The following is a 23,447-nucleotide window of genomic DNA, read 5'->3' on the forward strand; positions in this document are numbered from 1 at the left end:
TTGCATGCCTCTAAGGCTCCCTAGCATCATTCCCACAGTTTCAGTGGGATGCTTGAACCAAATCAAATGCCAGAAAATATGTAAACTTTCTGTCAGACTTGCTATTACACACTGAAATGATGACAGGGAATTTAATTGGGGCAGGAAGAAGATACACTTCTTAGAGTCATTTCCCTGAGCTCACAGCACTCAGCTTCTTGACCCAGAGCTCCTTTGAGCTCGCATGCCATGTCAACCAACAATTGCACTTTGCTGTAAGCCCTGAGGAAGAACATCATATTGAGTTGAAGTTCCCACTTTTTTTTTGGGAGGCACTCTGCATACCAACACTTGACAAGACATCCTCTTATTGAAACTCCAGCTGTATCTCTACAGCTAAGTACCAGAGGGTTAGGGACAAAGTCCAACCATTAAACTGCCATAAAATTGTCCTCAAAAACTGGTAGCATGGTGCCCTGGAAGGAATTTGGCTTACTAACACTCTCAAAAATGGTGGCAAAATGTGGGTCAGAGGCTAGCACAAGGGCCAGAAGGGAGCATGCAGCTCAGGTGAAAGCATACTAGGGTCTACCCACCATACTCAGTACAGAGAGTTTTGTCTTACATTATTGTGTGAAATCTTACAACATGTGCCAGAAGGTTTTTCCTTTTTAAGGCCAAAACATGCCCCCACTCAGTACAAACAGTATGAAGTATGACTGGCAGTTTGTGCCATTTGGTCTTCAGGCCAGAACATGTCCCTGAAGATTTTATTTAGCATAAAAATGTAGACTCTAAATTCCATCAAGCACAACGAGGCTGACAAAAATCTTTGCATTAGGTTTCTTTCACTCATGAAAATATAGACAGAATTCATTTTTCTCCACTGCTGTCACGTTTGGCAGATGATCTCAGCTGCTTATGGATTTTAAATTGGATTTAGGAGATTTACTTTTGTTGTGATAAAAAGAGAATCTCACCTATAGATTCCTCTTCCTCATTCACTTCTCATTCTCTTTTAATAACAAGCAGGAACAAAATGAAGTCTAATGTTGCAAGAAAACTGCAGTAACTATATTAAAAAAACTGAAAGCAGTAGGAAGGAAAAATGGCTTGCATTTGATTTTGATCTTTGCATCACTAAGCAGTATGACATTTTATCATAAGAAATGGTGGAATAGGAGGGAAAAGTCATTCTGAAATCTGGGTTAACCAGAAACTTATTGTGTCAGAAAATATTGCATCTAAGACCTAGTGCTCATGCTAGTCAATTTCATTTTTCCACATACATTCAAAAATATATCTTTCCCAGTGTGCAATATTTAATTAGACCTTCACGAGATTTTAAAGCAGGCTCCAAGGATTTTCATAACTTCATCATCTTGCAAGTTCACATGCCAAATTTACATAAATGAAGACAAAGAGATTTAAAAAAAAGCAGGAAATGTAATGAAAAATGCTGTCATCTAAGATCTTAGGAGGAACAAAAGGAATGAGAGGAAAAGATCCTTAAAGAAATAAAGTATAAAAAAATTAATAAGAGATATGCATGAAAAAGATATTCAAAGAAGTAGCCATATATTCTGAATGGCTAACAATAATAATAGATCTTTTGATCTGTAGATCTTGTACTTCAAGAAGTAAAGGAAAGTTCATTATTATAATTTTACTAACAGGGGAAGCTGAAGCACCAATTTTGGTTATCACAGTTAGGGTTGCAATTGACTGAATGACACAAACAGCATGTTAGTTGTAGCTAAGGTGTGAGTTTCTTAATTAAGGACGTTATGGGAAATAGTGTTAAATTCTTTGCACAAGATAGATAATATCAGATAGATAATATCAGTTTTTAGATAGATAATATCATTTTTCTTGCCTTATCCACCAATGCCATAACTTTGTCATAGAAAGTGACCAAATCCATCGGCCAAAATTTGCCCTTAGCTCAAAGCTGTATTGGCTGTCCACCAGTCATTTCTCTGCTCTCCATGTGCCTTAGCACAGTTTCCAGAAGCATCTACTCCCCTCCAGGAGGATCTTGTTGAGCATAAAATTGAGACTATCTGTCCCTGAGTAGTTCCCCGAGTCTTCCTTTTCTCTTTTTAAATCTGAGGGCTACGTTTCCCCTTTTCCAGTCAGTGGGAACTTCATCAGATTGCCATGACTTCTCAGATACGATGGACAGTGGTCAAAGACCTCATATGCATCTCCTCAGTTCCCATGGACTTGCACACCTCCAGGTTACTTAGATGGTCTTATACCTGACGATCCTCTACAATGGATGGCTTTTTTTTTTTAAAAAAAAAAAGGATTTCAGTTTTCTTTAAGGCTTCAGGAACAGATCTCGTATTTCAAGGTTTGACTACCTTATCCTTAAAGAAAGATTTGAGTGACACTCTGGTTTTGATAGCTCAGACAGAGAAAAGTACTGGAACTGGGTTGTAAGACTAGAAGAGAATATTGGTAGTATACTGACATCACTGACAAGGAAAAAAAAAAAGGAAAAAAAGGAAGCAACAATAAAGAACACTCACATTTATCACATCTTTGTTGTCCCTTTCCCTTGAATTACCAAAGCACTTCACTAGCTACTGACTACTATCTCTGCAGTTTTCTTATTTATTTGTCCTCATAAGCTACTGTAACTCAAATACTATGCATACCAATGTACTACATCTTTTAGAAAATGTAACTGTGGCTGTAAACGATAAATTCCTTCTATACTGTTTACCCTGGTAGAATCAAAACCTGTAGGTAGTTAACTTTCACAACAGCTTCAATTTAAATACTGGATATATTAAAATAAGTTAAAAAAGAAAGTAATAAAACTGAAGCAGTAAAAAGTCAAATTTATACTTCCAAATAAATCTAGGAAGTTGGTATGCTTAAAGAAAAATAAGGAGTAAGCACAGACTTGAATGAAGACAAAAATCAATTCCAAACAACACTATTCCCCTTCCCTCCTTTGGTGCAGACTACATTGCCATCACTGTCAACTCTGTCACAGCAAAGACTAGCCTACAAGCCTGTAACATCTCCCAAGTGCATATCACTAATTAGCTGCAGCGCAGAAGCATGTTCGGATTTTAGCTACACAAAATAACAATTCAAGCGTATGGATTATGACAGACAAACTTTAATGTCTCAAATTCATGAAGTGTTGGTAACTGTGGCATTCCCCAGCCCACACAGAGAGCAAGGAGAAGGGTTTGTACTGTCAATACTCTTTTTTTTTTTTTTTTTTTTCCATATGAGGATGACAGGGGGTTCACAAGTAACGTTTATTCCAGCTCAAAGGACCAGTCAAAAGATCTGGATATCACTCAGGGGGAATAGGTTTTCTGCGCATTGATGGATTAGATTCCTAATGAAGTGTGCCTCCCTGGGAAGTAGGTATAATTAAACACCTTTTGCAGATGAGGAAAGGGAACCATTAAGGAGTGAAATGACTTGCCCTAACTCAGAAAGAATCTGGGGTATTTTCAGCTGGGATGGAACTGTTTTCTTCAGTGTCTGGTATGATAGTATATTCTGATTCTAGGGGAAAAACAATGTTGATAACACATCAATGTTTAAAGTTGCTAAGCAGTGTGGTACAGAACCCAAGGAGCTGGAAGCGAAACCTCAAGAGTTTTTTGGTTCTGCAGGTAATATGACCCTTCACAACCACTGCAATGTGACCGCGACAAGCCTCACAGTGGGCACCAGAAAGACTGCTGTGGTTTAAACTGGTAGGTGGTTATGTGGTGCTCATTCACCACACAGTGATTCACTTCCCCCCTTCCCAGGGACAGGGGAGAGAGAATTGAAAAGGGGAAAAAAAAAAAAAAAAAAAAAAAGGAACTTGTGAGTTTAAACAGTTCACTAAGATAAAGTATAATAATTATGACCAATATTTAGGTATGTATATAGGAATGTATGTAACAAGTAACGCACAAGCAAGTACTCACTATCCCAACTGATGCCAAGCTAGTCTCCCCAGCAAGTGAAAGAGAGTGAAATGAACTCCCACCCCCTTCAAAACTCTCCTTCTACATGATGTCATATGGTATGGAATATTCCAATTTAAATCAGCCATCCTAATTCTACTCCCTCCCATTTCCTTGCACCCTTCACTAAGAATGATCTTGCTTCTATACCACAATGGTCAGCAGCAACTAGAAACACTGGTGTGTTATCAACATTGTTTTTCTCCTAGAATCAAAAATGGGACATCACAGCAGACTGTCTGAAGAAAACAGCTCCATCCCAGCTGAAACTAAGACAGAGCCATAGAAAATGCTGGGACATAAGTTAAAAATCTCCATAGATTAATGAACAGAATCAGTTACCCAATGGACGAAGGTGGAAGGAACCTCTCATGGTCATTTGGTTCAAGCCCTCCTGCACGACAAGAGCCACATACAGCAAGCTGTCCTGGACCTTGTTTAGATGGCCTTTCAATATCTTTAGAAAGGGAGACTCCACAAGCTCTTTCAGCAACTTGTTCCAGTGCTCACTCATCTCCACAACAGATTTTATGTTCACATGAAACCTTTTTCCATCTATTTTATTTTTTTCCATCATCTGTGGTCAGGACAATAGTCAGGGTTGCCTAGAAACTGTCTTCTTGCCATCTTCACAATACGAGAAAAAAAATGTAGTGACAGCTTGCCTGTTGTCTGCCTTTCGAGGGAAGAAAGAGCATGCTTTGCCCTTAGTTCCCCACTTTGGAAAGGCCAGTGAGAGCATGCTGTGAGAAGTTTCTGTGAATATGAATTAGAACATCTGGATCTTCCTTCCACTATAGTGCCTGTGCTGTTTATCTAGGTCTGCTTAGACAGAAGAAAAGCTGTTTTTACTTCCTGTTGCCAATATCTTATTTGGGTAAACAGCTCTGTAGGCACTTCTCCCTCCTCATCAATATATTTTCATTTTCTCTTTCAATCTCTAAAGACAAAATTCCCTTGTCTTTTTCTTGTTGCGTCACTGTAAGAGATTTCTAAACCCTTCTGTCTCTCAACTTAACTAGTGTGATCTTAGCATTTTCTTTTGTCTTACTCCATCCCAGATAATACAACACGCTACTCTGAAAATAATCTTCATCCTTCCTTGAGACTCCTACACGAACCTCTTCTTCACATTTTCCATCCCTGCTAGAGCTAAGTGAAAAGGAAAAAGGCAAAGAGGAAGAAGGTGTGACTGAGAGTATTAGGAAATAAGACATTACATTGCACATATTATGCCTTCTGACTTTCCAGAGTATGATTCTTCTCAAGTCCTAGCTCTCGTTCATACCTCTTGCTAAAACACTGCTATTTACTCACTGCTTCATACATTTGTTCATGAACTCAGCCCCAGTCCTTCAATGTATATAATGACAATGATTATCTTTCAAATCTATTTCAAAAACCTCCTCTTTCATGATCAGTTCTGTCATCTTTTTGCAGTTTCCTCTCCTCTACTTCTTCCATACTTTTCCTCTGTGATGATTCAGTTGTTGAGAGTGCTCTGAAGAAATAATAAAATGAATTCCATGAGCTCAGCCGACTGAGAGCATTCCGTAGAGATACAACATTGTGCGTTTTTCCAGCCAACGAGAGGAGAACCGTGTTTCTTCTCTTTCCTGAATTTAGATGTAGATATCCTCCTCGTACAAGTGAAGGAAAAATCTTTGTGGCTGGAAGAGATTGTTGTGTCATACTTCATTGTTACTGTGTATGTCTCCTTTTAAGTTTAGAAGGGATTAAGCAATTGATTTAAAATCTTTTCTGGGGACTAAAAGACGAACATGAAGTTTGTCTGATTAATGTGATGTGCTGCTGAATGCACTGAATACCAGAAGCAAGCTTAGTTGCAGACCTGAAGAAAGTTCTCTGTTAGAGACAATAGGGAACACACTATGTTTGAACTCTCATCTCTCCCTTTAAAAACAGGGTTGGAAGACAATGGTAATTAGCACGTGCTTTCATGAAGAAAAGATCCTGATGGAACTAGCTGACAACAGGAAGAGAGGAAGGATAAGGAAAGGAAGAGAAATATTTTCTGCCCATGTTGCACTGAATTAGGGCAGCATCACCGTTGGTATGAATGCACAAGCATTTCGTTCACCTTTAACTGCTGCTGCTCCCTAACATATAAAATGACATCTCATTGGTCCTCCTGTCAGTGGTGCAAGACCACTAATTCAGAACAAAAGGAAATAACGTTGGAGACAGCAAGGGGAGAAACTGTCAACTAGCTTAGAAGTGCATCTGAGGAGTACTGGAGGAAGAATCCTCTGTCCTCACTACTTCCCTCAAAGAATTCATGACATGCAAACCACTACTACTTTATTCCATCCTTCTGTTTCTAAAAGGAACAAGTCCTTTATTTGCAGGAAAAAGTAGTGTTTCCTTTAAGCTGAGTTTCAGATCTTGGAAAATTAAGACCACATGTGAGTAAAGCCCTCAACTATTCACCACAGTAGTCATGAAGCAACTGTAGATCAGATACATCACCTGTGCCTGCTGACTTCACAGATAAGCACCTTTCGCCTTGTTTCCTTATTTTTGTTGGATGTATGTAAAGCTGGACAAAGTACACTGGCTAATTTTTATTTCATCTCTAACTATAAATATATTGACACCAGTATATTCAAAACTGGCCTAAAGCACACTATCTACCTGCAAAATTCTTTCCACAGTTCATGAGGTCTAGAATAAACAATCAAAACCACATTATGAATTATTAGATACCTCTGTGAAATACAAAGGAAAAACTGAGAAATGCCCTTCTCTTAAGCTTCACAAAAGTACTAATAGACACACAAGGCCCTGTTATATCTGAATATTCCCAGTAACTCCTAGTAATGTCTAAAAAAATAAATAAAAGTGAAAAAAAATTAAAAGAATTAAAGAACTGAAAGGAATATATAGCTACTAGGAGAAGGATTTATACACATTGTGTATATAATCATGAATATTAGTCTTTAATTCTTCAGAAATTTTTTGCTAGGATAATAATGACAGATGTAATAGTAGTACATGCTTTTACTTCTTCACTAAACTAGTTCAGGTGAGCACTGTACATAACATCACAGCACATAATCATTGCTAGCAATAGAAAAAACACCTCTTATATGGAGTGACTTGAGAAAGTGCCTAATAGAATGTACTGTGTAAGTACAGATTCAGTGGATTCAAGGACTCAAAACAGGCCTTAGGAGTTCCATATAGATATAGCCAGCATGGTTGATCAAAAATGACACAGAACTAATAAACTACTTTCCTTTCAAATCCAAGCATCTGTTCTCATATCCTAGCTATAGATATACAGAGATTACACATTGATGCACTCATTCACTAGAAGAGCTATGAAAAGAAATTTTTGCTTTTTCAGAGAAAAAAAAAAAAAAAAGATTCTGAGAAATTGAAAAAACTACCTCTAGGTGAAAGCAAGAGAAAAAACAAGGAAGCGTACCAAAACAAGGAACCAAATAACAAGATACCAAATAACATGTTGAAAATAGAAAATAAATACGAAGATCTGTGGAAAAAAAAAATCCAACACAAATACTGCTTCTCCTTATGCATTAAGTTTTGTTTCACTGAAAGGATAACCACAAAGATGCATCCTTACAAGCAGGTTGTTTTGTTTTGGTTTTTTTTTTTTTTTTGCATGGAATGTGTTTCATAGGAGCGAAGCCAAGGGATAACTCATGGCAGATGGAGGTCTGTTTTCTCCTGTTCTGGGTAGAAGTGGTATCAGCTATGTTATGCAAAATGGCAGCTTGTGAGCATAAGCACAATTGTCTGGTGAACATACAGAAGTTCAACCCAGTCTGAATGGAAATTGTAACTCCCTGAGGCACAGTCAATAAACAAAGAAACCGTCTGCTGGTTGAGGGACTGAGGAATAGATAAGTGAGCAATTTTTACTCCTTTCTTAAATTTGCACAGGATGGGTGAGCTTTCCAGTGATTTCAAATGAAGTAGAAATACCTGTTGTGAAATTATGAGGAAAGGATGATTCCTATTGCCTTGAAATTTTCCTTTGAAATTGGTTTATAGCAGCACTATCAAAAATACTGCAGACAGAGGCAGAGGACAAACATGAACCAAGTTTACAGTGAAATGATGTAGGAAATAGGTGAGGATGATTTTTTCCTAGCTTCTTCCCAGCTTCATAATTAAACATTTTCAGAGCTCTAATTATAAATCAAAGCTCAAGTTCTTCTGTGAATCAGCCTTTGAAAAAGCTGTAATTCTGCCCCATAAAGCATTTCTCAAATGGTTATTTGGATGGAGGAAGGGTAATGTCTCTTTTTTTTTATTGTAAGGTAGGCAGAGAAGGACAGTCAGCTGCAAATACGAGGCACAGTGTATTAAACAGAGACATGGATAAGCTTGTGAATAGCTCAGTCTGGTAAATTTATCTGTCTTTCTCCTCAAGCAACACTTGTGGTAAAACACAAGGTAAAAATGAGCACACTGCTCACTGTATTACAGTCTCACTGTAGTTTTCCCTCTATAGGGAGCAGCTGCTGGAGACAAAACTCATGGTCCAAGCAAGGTTAAGGAACCTTGAGATATTTAGGAAGGCCCACTGTGTCCTGGGCTGTGTAAGAGAAGTGGCCAGCAGGGAAAGGGAGATGATTGTGAGGCCCCATCTGGAGTACTGTGTCCAGACTTGGGATCCCCAACACAAGTAGAGGAGTTGTTAGAATGAGTCAAGAGAAGGGCTATGCCCTACAGTGGATGTCAGTCAGGTGCAACACAATAAAAATCAAGAAGGTAGGAAACAAGCTGCTGTGAGACTCACGTAACCAAACCGGGCTATGACACTTCACAAAAACTCAAATACTGCTAATACTAATTCATATGTTTAGTCCAGTATGGGTTATGATTTATATAAACATGAAAATATACTTCTGAGTTAACACACCTGAGAAGCATTAAAGGCAAGATCAATGTCTCTGCCTTACTTGACAGTTTCAAGCAGGTTTTTTTTGTTTGTTTTCTTTTTTTAAACCTTTCTCTAAAAGCTTTTCTAGACCTCAGAACCTTTCCTGAGAAACAGCTTTGTGTCCTCAGGATGGCATGAACACCTGTTCTCACAGCCATGCCCAACTGCAACCAGTCTTACCTGACAGCAGTGGAATAAATAAGTTAATAAATAACACTCACTTGAATCATCTACATCATTCATAAGTAGCCTCCAGGAAAACACTTGGAAAAAAGAATTGGTACAACATGAGCAGAATGATTGTATGGGGAAAAAAATAAAAATAACACTTAGTTCTGCCTTGGATACAAGCTTTGGCAGGCTTAACAGCCTGGATTCTGATGTCTCTCATCTGATAATCATACTTTCATTCAAGGTAAACAAGTAACAAGTAAAACAAGTTATAAAACTGATTAGAAGCAGAAATGCAAGTTTCTTCTTTTGTAGCGTTTTTCTCTCAAACTAAATGAAATTAATACAAGATTTTTGATTAAACTCCAAAGGGAGGAAAGTAAAAAAAAAAAAAGATGAAACAAAGCTAAACATGCTTCTGTATAGTGCATGTTGAATATTCGTTTCTCCAGTGAGAGAAGACAACTGTGTCCTACAACCAACAATCATGGTTCCCTGTTCAGATGGTCATTCAGATAGCTTCAGGTGTTAGCCTCCAGCAGAGGCACTGAAGCCTCTCATTCATTTAGTAATATAAGCCACATTTTTTTTTTTTTTTTTTATGGCACATTAGGGTCTGATAAGTGCCTCTGGATCACAACAAATGTTATGTCTTTGTGTGGGAGGCCATAAACAAGCTGTGTTCATAACAGCTAGAGCAGGTAAAATAATTCTTAATGAAAATTTCTTCTGATTCATATAGTCTCATTTCTAGAACAAGTTGTTCACAATATTTGCATCTACTTAATGTGATTTATGTTCACTTCATCCACCCTATAGACAGTAGAATGATGGTTACTCACTCTTGCAAGTATGTCTATTCCTGTCTCGTGCCTCTTCAAAAAAGTTTTAAAATTATTGCAAAATCATTTAAAATAATTGAATTTAACACCTTCTTGTCAGTAAAAGTCATTCTTAAAGTAATAAGGCAGAAAGATAATAATTACTAGGTTTTTTATAGATAAATTATTCACAGTCTACTTGTATTAAGGACTGGCCCCCAAGTTGAAGAGAAATGTGTTAGAAGACACAGTTTTTTAGAGGAGGAGGAAATTGCATTCACATACAGCCCTGACCCATGGATAGCAGGAGCTCAATCATGTGAACTGGAGAAACAGGCTGCACTTCATATTCACCAACTCCAGTAAAAAGACAGCATTAGCTTTGGGATGAACCAACACGAGAACAATGATTTGATTCCCATGGAGAAACTGAGACAAACAAATGCTTATTTACAAGTACAGCACAGAACAAAGTAGATTTTTTTCTCTTCCTTAAATATAGCACAAGAAAGCCTGAATTACAGCATGTAGAGCACGATGAATGTTCTTAGAATCATAGAATCACCAAGGTTGGAAAAGACCTTCAAGACCATCCAGTCCAACCATCTACCAATAGTTCCCACTAAACCACATCCCTCAGTACAACATCTAAATGATTCTTGAACACTTCCAGGGACAGCGACTCCACCATCTCACTGGACAACCTGTTTCAGCACCTGACTGCCCTTTCAGAGAAATAGCATTTCCTAACATCTAATCTGAATCTCCCATGGCACAAGCTGAGGCCATTCCCTCTAGTCCTATTGCTAGTTACACGGGAGAAGAAGCTGACTCCCACCTCATCCTCACTTCAGGTAGTTGCAGAAAGAATAAGGTGTCTGAGCCTCTTCTTCTCCAGACCAAATAATCCTAGCTCCTTCAGCAGCTCTCCGTAAGATTTGTGCTTCAGATCCCTCATGAGCTTAGTTGCCTTTCCCTGGACACATTCCAGTGCCTCAGCATCTTTCTTGTAGTGAGGGGCCCAAAACTGAACACAGTACTCAGAGTACAGACTCATCAGTGCTGATGATCACCTCCCTGCTACTGCTGGCTACACTATTTCTGATACAAACCAGGGTGCCACCTGGGTACACCTCTTCTGACCTATATTCAGTTAATATTTACTTGAATCACAAAAAGTGAAAATAGAAGGATCACAAAAAACTGGTATACTTGTAAACTTGAGAATCCAATATTTACACAAAAAAACCCAACACATTCTTTCCTAAAAACATCTGTCTAAAATCCACAGTTACCAGAATCTTCAGTGACAGCAGTTTCCACAAGGTACAACGCCCTGCACCCACTGCCATACAACATCTACAAGTGCCTATCACACAGAAATAGAGGCAGCTAATTCCTCACTGTCATTTCAGGTCAGACTGTTCTGACCTCTCGTTTCTGTACTCTACCATAGCAGTGCACTACAACTTGCACACTATGTCCCAAAGCCTCACGAATACTGGAGCTACTTTGTCTGCTTACATTTAAATGAATGAACTTCCAATTTTAGTTGCTTAAATTCATTTTTAAAATGCATCATCTCAGTAAGTGGTTAATTCTCTCTTCTGTATTGACTTTATTATATGACAGTAGCTTAACCAACTTACTTGCTGTTCTTAAGGAACTTTTAATTTCTGCTTTTAAAAGGGCCAAAATATTTATTAATATTAAGCAGTTTTAAATTTTAACCAGACAGAAGTAGGACTTACTTACTGCCCTAATACAATTTAGAAGAGTAATTGTGGAACTTGTAAAATGTTTCTCAATCTTGAAAAATATATATATTTTACCTGGAACAAAGGAGGAGAAGAAATATCTTTCCTATTCCATTCAGTGCTGCAGAATTTAAAATGTATCTTTGAAATATGAACACCTTTATTCCACGTTGTCTGCTTTAAGCAGGAACAATAATATCATGGATTTCCTTAAAAGCCTTATATAAAAGAGTAAAAAAAATTTAAAGACTCAGTGCATTTTATGAAGCACTGTTAGAAAAGAGGCAAGTACATCTGTATGAATACCGATACACAACCAGGCATTTATAAGTTGTATCCATACACATACAATACACAATGCAGAACTTAGAGAATTATAGAATCATTTGAGATGGAAAGGATTCTTAAAGGCCATTTGGTCCAACTCCCCTGCAGTGAACAGGAACACCTACAGTTAGATCAGGTGCTTAGAGCCCCATCCAATCTGACCTTGAGTATCTCTAAGAACAGGGCTTCCACCACCTCCGGGCAACCTGTGCCAGTGCCTCATCACCCTTATTGTAAAAGACTTCTTCCTTACGTTCAGCCTAAATCTCCCTTCTTTTGGATTGAAACCATTTCTCTTTGTCCAATTACAATAGGTCCTGCTAAAGAATTGCCCTTTTTCTCTTATAGCTTCCCTTTAGATACAGAAAGGTCACTGCAATGTCTCCTCCCAAGCCTTCTCAGCTATATTTAGAATAGTGTGCAAATACTTTCAGAATAAATCTATATGAAGCCTGCACTGTGTGCTTTCTTCCTCTTCTTCATATCCACTCCGACTTTCCTCTTGCTCAGCTCCCCAGAGGCTCCATTGACAGTCTTTCTCTCCTTCAGGACGTGGCCCTTCCAGCAGTCCACCCTCGCTGTATAACAAAGCTACGTATCCAAAAGAGCACCCAATAAGGTTCTTTTCTCTGCAGTTACAGAGTTTCTGTAACTGCATTAGGATGTTCATATTGCCAACAGAGCTGCTATGTCTCCAGGCATTGCCTCCATTCACAACAGGAATGCCCACACACTCAGATTGCTCATGGATCTCTATAAGACCACAGAAAGGAACAAGACTTTTCAGATGTTTCATCAGAAGAGAAGTTGCTGGTTTCACCCACTTTCTCTTTGCCTTCTCACATCCTTCAGAGATCCTCCTCCACCATTTCTGTCAGATTCTTCATATTTTTTTTTCTTAGGTCTCCAGAATACCTGAGGCTTTTGCTTTCACCTTCCCACATTTCCTATTCCTCATCAAGGAAGCCTTCAATCCTCCTAGTCTCTTAGACTGTACGTGGCAGAAATTCAAAGACTTGCTAAAAATCAGAGATAACGAGCAGAAGCAGGAAGACCAACTGTGGAGAAAGAGAGCAGGCCTGGAGGCAAGCTCATTTATGCAAATCAGTTGAAAAAATGTTCTCTTGCAGCTGGTCTAGCATTGGCCAAACAAGATACCACAACCCCAAATGAAACTAAATTTAGGTTCCAGCTTCAATAAAGTAATACAATAATAAAGACAAGTAGAAGAGAGAGTCCAAATCCATTCTGATGGAATATATCCTCTCCAGGTTTCAGCAGGTTTTCCTGAGACAAAACTCATCATACAAGTCACAGGCCCTTTTGTCACATGTGCATTGCATTCTAGAAGGAAGCAAATCCACTATATTTCTAAGTTGTTATGGATCTTCATTATTTTTATTCCCCAGATTAAAAAACTTCGCCTCCCCATTTGTTTTGAATTGAGTAGAAACCTGCTTATTTCTCTGAATTTTTTTTTTTTTGAAAAATTGAGAATTGTTAAATTCTTTAGATATAAAATAATACCAAGCCAAATACAAAGATAAGCTGAATCCAAACTTCTCCAAGGTTAAAATACTGGTTTTAGCAAGAGATTCAGACTCACTAAAAAACACATGTAAGTCTTGATGCTTTAGCTCTGCTAGATGAAAGTACACGTATCAAAAAAGCAAATCTCTAAAAATCAAATAAGTCACCAACTCCCAAGTCTGTAGTGTGGGCTTTCATGCCAGACAGAATTGACAGACCGATTGTTTCTTGATATTAGAAACCAGTCTCCTAATCAAATAGGAAAAAGTACTTTCAAATGATTCTAAAGCTACCATTAGGATAGTTGGCTCATGGTCAAAGGAGATTTTGAATCATTATCCCACAGTGATTTGACCTGCCTTTGGTTTTGTTGATGATCCAGAAACAAGGATGCTTATAAAAATCACACAAGCAGCAAGTTGAACAAGACTACAAGCTCCTCAGAAGACAGCATTGAAAGCAGAACGTACAGTAAAACGTGGAAAGACATTTTGAAATCTGTAAGATGAAATTCAGTAGGCACAAGGCCAAATCCATGAGGAGAAGTGAATAAGCTGACTGAGCAGAGGAGAATCAGTAAGTACAGCAGGTCACAAATAGCATATGACAAAATAAATGGGATACTGCAGCAGAAAGGGAAAATCTCATACTGGATCACGTTACTTAGAAATGCTGTGCGTAAGAAAACAGTCATTATTCCAGCGTACATACTAACACAACCAGTACAGGTGACTGCTGACAATTTTGATTGATGTTTTTAGAAAGAAAACTGATTTAAAAAGTAAGAAGGATTCTGTTTACCATCTTATCTGTGAAGAAAGATTAAAGGCAAATGAATGGTTAGAATAAGAAAAAGGAGAGTGGGGGAAGACATATATTAACATTTTTCCATTTTAAAAAATAGTGGCTGTAAAAAGCAGATCAAGAGCTCTCTAGCTGGTAAGGACCAAGAAAAAAAGTAAAGATATTTGGAGGGATTCTATTTAGTATTTAGAATTAGTTTCTTCCAGTAGACACTAGAGGAAATCCAAAACATAGTGAAGCTTTGGGAGAGACTTTTTAGAGAGAGCTGCAAGAGGTTTTTCTCAGAAACAATGTAAGAATAGTTGAACAAATATCCAGCAAGGATATTCTCAGTATATTTAATATGAGATAAAGCACAGAAGTACATCTTGGTCCCTTGAGGTCTTACCTCATTTTGCATTTCACTTATTCAGTATTCACAACTATTTGGAAGATTATTTGTAAAGAAAAACTTAACTTGTGGATGTGTTTTCTTTTTTTTTTTTTCCATTGTTTTAAATTATATATATTACTGACTTCATATGTGACCACCAGGGTTGTTGGAACATATGACAACATATATTTAGCAAATTACATATTTGGCAATCCTTGATATAGCGAGGGGGAGGAACCAGATTATCTTCAAGGTCCACTCCAACCTAATCCATTGTATGATATTCTATGGTATCATTTCTCTTTCCTGATGATTCAACATTCTCAGATAATGCAGAGTCACCTTCTACTAGAAGCTGTTTCTCAGCACTGATCAAAATGGGGGGATATTATCATACTTGAATAATTTTAGTGAGATCTTAAAATTCTGATAATTTTAAGTTTGCAAATCCTTCTATGTGCTTATCAAATAATGATTTTTTATGAATATCTTAAAGAACTTAAAGATCTTAAAGGACTTAAAGAAAAATAACAATGTGATCATTGTTTTAATATAGAAAAAATAGTCTATTTCAAGGAAGTTTAACACACCTCCTATGCAAACTTTCATCGAGAGAAAGTAAAACTTGCTACTAGCATGGCAAAAGCAAAATGTTACTTGCTCTAGAATCTTTCAATTTATTTCTTCCCATATTACTCCAGTTTTCTTCATGGTAGAAGCAAGATGAATTTTAAAAAAATAAAGAAAAACAAAAATACCACTGCCTGGGGGATCTGAGGTTTTCCCTACTCACACTTTTGTACTGGTATTTCAGTAAGCTGCACTGCCATTTCAAAGCCAACCCCAAGAGTGCAGTACTTTTAGCACAAGGGAAAGTGTTCCTGCAAAACCATGTATCTTTGTAACAGCACAGGACAGACCTCTAATGTGATAGAGAAAGGCACAGGATTGCTAGTATAAATAGATCAACAGTAGTATGAGTGTTAGAGTTAAATCTGCTTGGGATCTCTCTTCTTCCCAGGCCTGATCTACACAGCTATGCTAGCAGGAGCCTGAGCTTTTGATTTGGCTTCAGATATCCTGCAATAGGCAGGTGGCTCATTATATGCAAGTATTTGCCTCAGAAGAAAACTCAGTACATCTGAACTGGAGTCACACAGCTATCTTTTAGACGTACAAATGAAATTGTACTACTTTCTCCACTCTGAAATAGAACAAGAATTGCTGTCACTTTAATATCAGATCTCGCACTGTAACTGTAGAATCAGAAGAAAGCCTTGAGGACTCTTTGAAGTTTCCAATGGAGTTGTTTTTTGGTGAGAATTACCATCCTTGAAATAGAGTGAAATAAGGACACGACTCCACTTAAGGTACACAAGTACTTACTTACATGGTTAACATTGATATATAATAATAATAATAATAATAATAATAATAATAATAATAATAATAATAAAAATGTTTTCCCTCTTTCTTAAAAGCAAAAGGGAAAAGATCCTGAGGTCGTAAAAGGTACCTACAGTGACGTGCCCAACAGCTATGAAACCAGAGTGCAGATTGCTCCAGTCTAGTTCTACAAGAGATAGCATTGTCACATTGAGCCTCAACCCACAAAGGCAGTCTGGTAGAGAGGTATCTCCCCACTGCACAGCAAAAATAGAACATTGCAGTTGCAAGAAAAAAATCCATTTGTGCTCATTTTTAGCATAACAGTGCCTTAAACTAAACACAAATTAAACCACCTAACTGCTGATAAAGGCAGCCTCAAGAAACTCACATGTCTTAATGAGGACCCTCGACATGAGCATTGCACATGTTGGTTAAGTACAGTAAGTTATTTAACATGAAGTGTTTGAATGCACTGAACATTGATTTATTCGAAAAAGCAGCACAAAAGGGCAAGTCAAATACAGCCCTAGAGAAGAAGGTAAAGCTGCCACTTCACACCTTCACACTCTTCATTCCTCTGCACTGTAAATGTCTGCTCTATCAAGAAACTGACTTGCCTGGCATGCCTACCAGCTCGTGCGCTTTGAGATCTCTGTCAGAAATACTTGATCCTGGGGATTTAAATCAAAAAGCCTGCCAAATTTTGTGACAGGTGAAATTGACTTATTTTGAAGCCCAGTCAATTTGTCAAATTGTTGGAATGGCAAGATTGTCACTTGTTATTATTAGTGACATACAGTTCACAGCAAAGCTGGCCATCAAGTTAACTGCAAGCAAATTCTCCAGGATGCCAGCTGCAATACAAACAAAATCCACCACCCCATTAATTGAGGTTTTGAAACTTAAGTGACTTCTGGCCAAAAGCATGAAAAATAATTCAGGCAATAGAGAAAGAGAAGGAAATTATGGCAAACTTGTTTTAGGCAGCGTTGACTGCCTCCTCAGTGTGTCTTTCTGAGAAAACATGGCAGAGGACATCAGCACTAGATAAGGTTGCACGTTCCCCCTGTATTACTCCTTTTGCATATCTCTGCAGTATCACAGGTGTCAATGATATTGCACCAGTGCAAGGAAGTGAAGAATCAGGCCAACTGTCTCCATCTGAATTTAGTTTTGATGCATATAAGTGGATACTTAGGGAGGACTTCTTTAACTGAGGGAAATTTATTTAAATGAATTCTTCATTTGAAAAGCATGCAAACTCAATGCAAACTAAACATACCTGGTATTTTGAAATGCAAGTTACCCTAATATTTCTGCTGTCAAAGGGCACAGTTATCTTACTGTCAGGTAATCCTCATCCTAGAGGATAGCAACTAGTTGTGAAGAATACTGGTTGTGAAGTTTTTTCCCCTTTCAGGAAGCAATAGACAAAATACACTTTAAGAAAATAGCACAATTGCTTCACTTTTTTCTGACAGACATAATAAATTACTACTATAAAAAAAAAGTTATGAAATTCACTTGTGTAAATTTCAAGGTGATTTCAAATCCTTAGGAAGATGAAGCTCTTTTTCCCCTGAAATAAATGCAGATATGAAGGAGCTCAGAAAGAGCTAGTTAAGCAGAAATACTTCCCAGGTAAAGAGGCTAAAGGAAAAATCCTCTCTCACAAAGGGCTCAAAACATTGAGTTCAAACAAGGACTCAAAAATATTACAGAGATAGGACTGGATAATTTACCCTTCTTTTAATGTTGGAGATGCATTGAAAATGATGAGTATGTTCCCAAATGCTAACAGTAAGTTTCTAGAAGGGTGGGGGAGCAGGGCTATGCCTGAGACAGGTGCTAGACATGTCACTTTCTACAGCTTTACAACAACACCAGAACTTACAGAGCAGGGAAACAGAACATGACATATGAAAGGGAGATGTTTAAAATTCTTATACTCAGGAAATACCTCAGGAAATGTAGCCATGCCAAATAAGGAGACATACATGGTCACAATATTTTCAAAGAAAAAAGGCACAACATGTTTTTGTTCTGGATTTAGATCAGAACTGCTCTTTTTTTTTTTTTTCTCCTGCTCCCTCTGTAAGTGGCATCTCATAGGAAACAAAACAATAGGCTGCTATATATCTCTGTATTACTCTGGGCTACACTGAATTACATTAGATACAAACCAGCGAAATTTTATGCCTCTTCTTTTTAAAACATCATTTTAAAACTAAACTTTTATGCCCAGAGGGCAGTTTATCATTCTTTTCCCCTGACTTGTGTTGTTATCTGTCATCCCCACCTCTTCTTGACATTCTCTACTTTTATTTTCGTTTGGCATCTGCAGCAGTTTGTAAAGACCATTACCATGCAGTTGGACTCTAATCAGAGGAGACACTGTCAAGGTGAAAAGAAAAACATCAGTTCCATCAAAACAAGAAAGCACAAACAAGTTCGCTGCAAAAACAGTGGGGTTCTCCAATGCTAAAATTTCCACTCCTTCCTTATCCGGATAGCTGAAAAGCAAGAAAGCAGTCTGGCAAAGAGGAATCTGTTTGAAACCAAATCAATAAATTACTCTCAGATCTCCTTTACTACAGCTGAAATGTCTGGTTGACATTTCCATTAGTTTCTTGTTTTCTTTCACACATTTCTGCACACAATTAATTCTAAATAGTGCACAGATTCATTGCCATAGGTGTCCTTCCCATATCCAGGTAGGTCTGCATGTGTCCATCTTTAAGACAAGTCCTCTTGACATATGGAAGAGAAGCTAGAAGAGAGTGGGATATACCGTGAAGGCATAAGGCTCAGATCTGTTCCTCTTCCCTTTGTAACTTAAACTCCAAGGGTTAGGAGTCAGTCTCTCATAGGAATATTTCATATAATCCTTAACTTGCATATTGAGAAATCCTGCTCCCGCTCTTCCTGCCCATTGCCCTGTGCTCTTTCTTTATTGACTTTAAAAAATTATTACAACTTCTGTGGAGAATTTTCTCACAACTTCAATGCCTCCAATTGTCAGGGCCTCCATCTTTGATTTCTAATAAGAAATTTTTGTCTAGCCCCTGCCAGGAGCCAAAGATTAACTACCCATTTCAGAAGCTTTCTTCTTGTCACCAGCCTTCAGATTGTATTGAGAATTCATCTGTTTTAGGCTGCTGAAGATGCAAACACTGTTTTGTGACTACACACTGACAAGGTGAAGAATTGTTTTTGCTCGCAGCTCGATTGTGCAGAAATATTGTACAATGTGTTTTGCTTGTATTTGTCAGTACAGCCACCTCATGCTTTTTGTGAAAGGAGAAAACTTACAGTTAAGCTCTTATTCTCAAAAAAAGGACAGTTGCTGATTTCTTCATACCCGGGAGTGCAGAAAAAAAAAAAACAACACCACAAAACATCAGTGAAGATTGTTTCTAAAAAAAGAATGCTCCTACATTAGATAAATGCAGTAACCAAAACAAACTGGCGCAGAATAATAAACTTCTGTTTTAAAGCAGTCCTCTCCTCCAAAGAAGAGAATGTCATTGTTGGTTTCAGCATGGGGGATCAGGGGCTGGGAGAAGCACACTCTTACATAGAGAATAGTTTGAAGACAGTTTGTAGCACTGTTCAAATCCAATAGCGACAACAATCGCTCTTTTTATAAGAGAGGAAACTGCAAATCCTAGGCTATTTAAAGTAGCTCAGTTATGAGTTAAAGAGGGCACACACAACATTAAGACAAGTGATTTTGTAGCACAGAGGAACACCAATTATTAAGATTTTCTTGGAAAACATAGCTGCAAATGCTTTCTGACAACCAATGCCAGAGAAAACAGATGGTGAAAGACTCTCAAGTATGCAGAAGTTCAACTATCTTGTGCTGTTCTCCTGAAGTACATGAAGTAGAACTGAGAGACTAGTAGAACAAGAAGAACATCCAATGAGTAGACAAGTATCAGAGGATTTCTGTGGCTGTCTACCCAATTAACTTTCACAATTTAACACCCAGGTGATAAGACATTATGATATTGAACAGAATCATCCTACTCTATTCTCACTAATAGAGGCCTAAAAGCTTCCTGAAAACACTTCCTTTCTAGCCCTTTTACACAACTATAGTTGCCAAAACATAGACAAAAAATAGTTTCCTTGACAGACAGAATAAATATATATTTCCATCTCTCTCCAAAACCCATATCCCTCAGTTAGGGGATAGAGGAGTTTTTTTTTTATCCTTCCTCCTAAGTTGAATTTTATACACACAACACACGCTTTCCAAAACCCGAGATCTATGTGTGGCTGGATTAATTTCTCAGTGATGTGAAAAAGCTAATCAATTAAAATGGTGGCAATTCACCTGTGTGACTGTAAGGACTGGAGCCTAGCTGCACCTCTCCTAGAGCCCATTTAAGGGCTGACTGCCACAAGGGAGGGATCCCTGGTTGGAGATTCCTCCCTTGTGGAGTTTTTCCCTGTGAGCCCAGATCCTCAGACATGGATGAGCATTCCTTTACTGTTTGTCCTTTTGCCATTCCACTCCTGTATTGCTTTTCCATCACGTTAATCTTTCTAACTGTGACAGTTCATCATTTAAGTACAAAGCAAAAAGACTTTCACTTGTTATGTCATGGCTTTAAAAAAAAAAAAGCACCAAACATCAGCAACTCACTCAGTGTGGTCAGATTGAAACGCATGTTTCAGGCTCAACAATGGCTCATTTGTACCTCACATCACAGACAGGTACTGTGCTTCTACCCAGAAAATATGCCATTGTCCAAAAGAAAGAGTTGACAACTCTTTCTGTTGTACTGAAACAGAGCTTTGGGACTGAAATTACATTCAAACGCATAGGAAGGGAAGAGCATGAAGAGAAAAATGAGAGGAAAACAAAAGAGAGGCCATATAAGAGAAAGGGTCATTTCACAAGGAAAGCTTAAGCAATGCAGAAGTGAGAGCAGAGATTTCCAGAGATAGGTTGGCAAAGCCACTCACCAGACCACATGAACTATTTTAAGCAGATCCTTGACTCCAGCACCCCTGGCCATCATCTTCATGCCATCCACTTCATTATTCATTGAGCAGGATTTCCTTTTACTTACAGGTTCATTGCTCTGAGAAAAAGAACAAGCCACAATCTTTAGCCTTTCTTCCATGAAATACCACAGCATGTTAAAAATCCCCTCAGGAAGCACCTTTACCCCTCAGAGATTGGTACAATACCCTTTTTACTGTCACTGCATTATTAATCTGAACTAACAAGCCTTGCTTTCCACAATGGCAAGGCATAAGAGATCTTCCATGCCAAAAAGGTCTACAGACATCAAGCTTGTGCTTTGATATAAGAACATTCAAGGAATTTTGGTAGAAGCAGTGAAAATGCTTTCTTCCCATCCCATTTCCAGTCCTCTTTCAGAGTGGAAGATTTGAAAGCAGAACTTAGGGCAAATACATCTCATTCTCCTTCACTCGTCCTTACTCTCTTTTCTCCAAATAAATAATGCTTCATGAAAATGTATATATTGTTTGAGCTCATCTCCCATGTGATTAATATCTGCAACCTAAAGTAAATTAACCAGAAACAGTAACTAAGAATTTTCTGTTAACCTCTAGAGAGCTCAACTTCCTGACTCTTTTACCCTCAGTTTTAAACACAAGATAAAATCCTGCCTAACCTGTGGTGGAAGAACCTTTCCATCGCAACCACTGTACTTTCTAAATACATTTAAGAATACCATAAAGTTATTATGAGGGTATTTATTTCTTAAAAATTTACTGATGTTTTATTTTATTGCTTTTGTAGAAATTTATGGCATCTGCTCTGCACTTTACAGAGCTATAGCTGTAATAAAGACTTCCTTCCTTGTAGAAGAAAGACACAAACACCCCCTCACACACTATTTTCTAGGACAATAGAAAGGAAAAACCCAGCACACAAAGCTTTCATATTTCAGTGTTTTTAAAACTCCACTATAAAATAAAACAATTCTATTTATTATTACCTGCATCAGATGCCTCACTATACTGTTTTGTTTTTTTTTTCCATGTTGCTAAAAGGGGCAAGCCAACGCTTTCCACTACATACTTTTAAATAACCAGATTTCTTGGCATTGCCACCCACCTTTTGTAGAAAGAGTAGAGATGCTAATTAATTCTCCACACCTGGTCTTACCTGCCTTCTATCATCATTTTAGGCACCTGTGCACCTTCTGCTATAACAAATGAAGGATTACCACCTGCTCCCCTCTAACTATCTTATACAGGGAACATGGTTTATGCTTTCTACAATAGAAATATCACATTTGGGGGGCTAGAAGTCAATGATCAAATTTCTGTTAGCCAGAGTGGAATTATGGCTGGAGTCAGTACTTCATATTCTATCCTGTATCATTTTTTTCTTTCAATTGTCAAAACTCATGTATTGGTGGAATCCCAAATTTAAACATTTAAAGCTTTGTCATCGCAAAAGATAAGCTCTCTCTATTTCTTTGTATGCCTTAAGGAATCACTGGAAGTCAGAGAGTACTTCTTCAGTGGAAGGAGAGAGCAAAAGTGGAAAACAAATATAGCGCTAGGAAACATTTTACCTATTGAAGGTTTAGCAAGCAATACAGACAGGCAGTTTAAGCAAGCAGATATCCACACAGCCAGCAAAATCTTTGCAGAAGTTCCTTCTTTCAGTGTTTTATGCCTTAGAACTTGTCAGTAGTATTTGTTGGTAAGTGTCTGGTAAAAGATGTCCCTGTTGTAAGATGAAACTGAGAAGGCTGCAACGAGGTATACAACCAGGCCCCACACAGAAGACTGTCCCACATCTCATTCATGCAGTGTAATGTTTTCAATGACATCTAAAGACAGCAGATTTACAATGGCAAAAGGGCATTATTTTCCAGCACAGCAATCAGTTAAATTAATCCACTCACTATGCAACTCTCAGTTCCACATTGCTATTTCTCTTAATACGGCAAAAAGCTTTGCAAATTTGAAGAAAGGATTTAGCAGGTATATGCATAAGATTAGCATCTACTAACAGTTACCCAGGAAAATATCACAAGAGAAAATACAATCACTCTCATGTTTCAGGACAAAAGACTCTGCTTGGAGGTCAGGGAGAAGAGTGACGGAGCATTGGAACAGGCTGCTCAGAGAGGTTGTGGAGTCTCCTCTGGAGATATTCAAAACCCACCTGGATGCTTATGTGTGACGTGCTGTAGGGAACCTGCTTGAGTAGAGTTGGACTAGATAACCTCCAGAGGTTGCTTCTGACCTCTGTGGTTCTGTGATATACATTCAAAATGTCCAGTTTTGATAAAATGTCCAAGCAAATGATGAACTCACAAAATAAGCACTGTTGTGAAGGTTACTTTCCATTATTTGAACACTTACTGA

The 23,447-nt window shown here is 38.0% G+C and overlaps 1 long non-coding RNA gene across 1 annotated transcript in view; it reads right to left on the minus strand.

Annotated features, from left to right (window-relative positions):
- The window catches only part of LOC125689165 (uncharacterized), a 36,588-nt gene extending 14,435 nt beyond the window's left edge, over window positions 1-22,153 (minus strand). Inside the window, exons 1-2 of the long non-coding RNA XR_007375091.1 lie at window positions 22,061-22,153; window positions 21,054-21,172 (exon numbers count right to left, since the gene is read on the minus strand). This is a non-coding gene — a long non-coding RNA (uncharacterized LOC125689165). The remainder of the gene's footprint in view (window positions 1-21,053; window positions 21,173-22,060) is intronic.
- Between the last annotated feature and the right edge of the window lie 1,294 nt (window positions 22,154-23,447).

Source organism: Lagopus muta, chromosome 2, assembly GCF_023343835.1.
Source record: "Lagopus muta isolate bLagMut1 chromosome 2, bLagMut1 primary, whole genome shotgun sequence".
NCBI lineage: Eukaryota > Metazoa > Chordata > Aves > Galliformes > Phasianidae > Lagopus > Lagopus muta.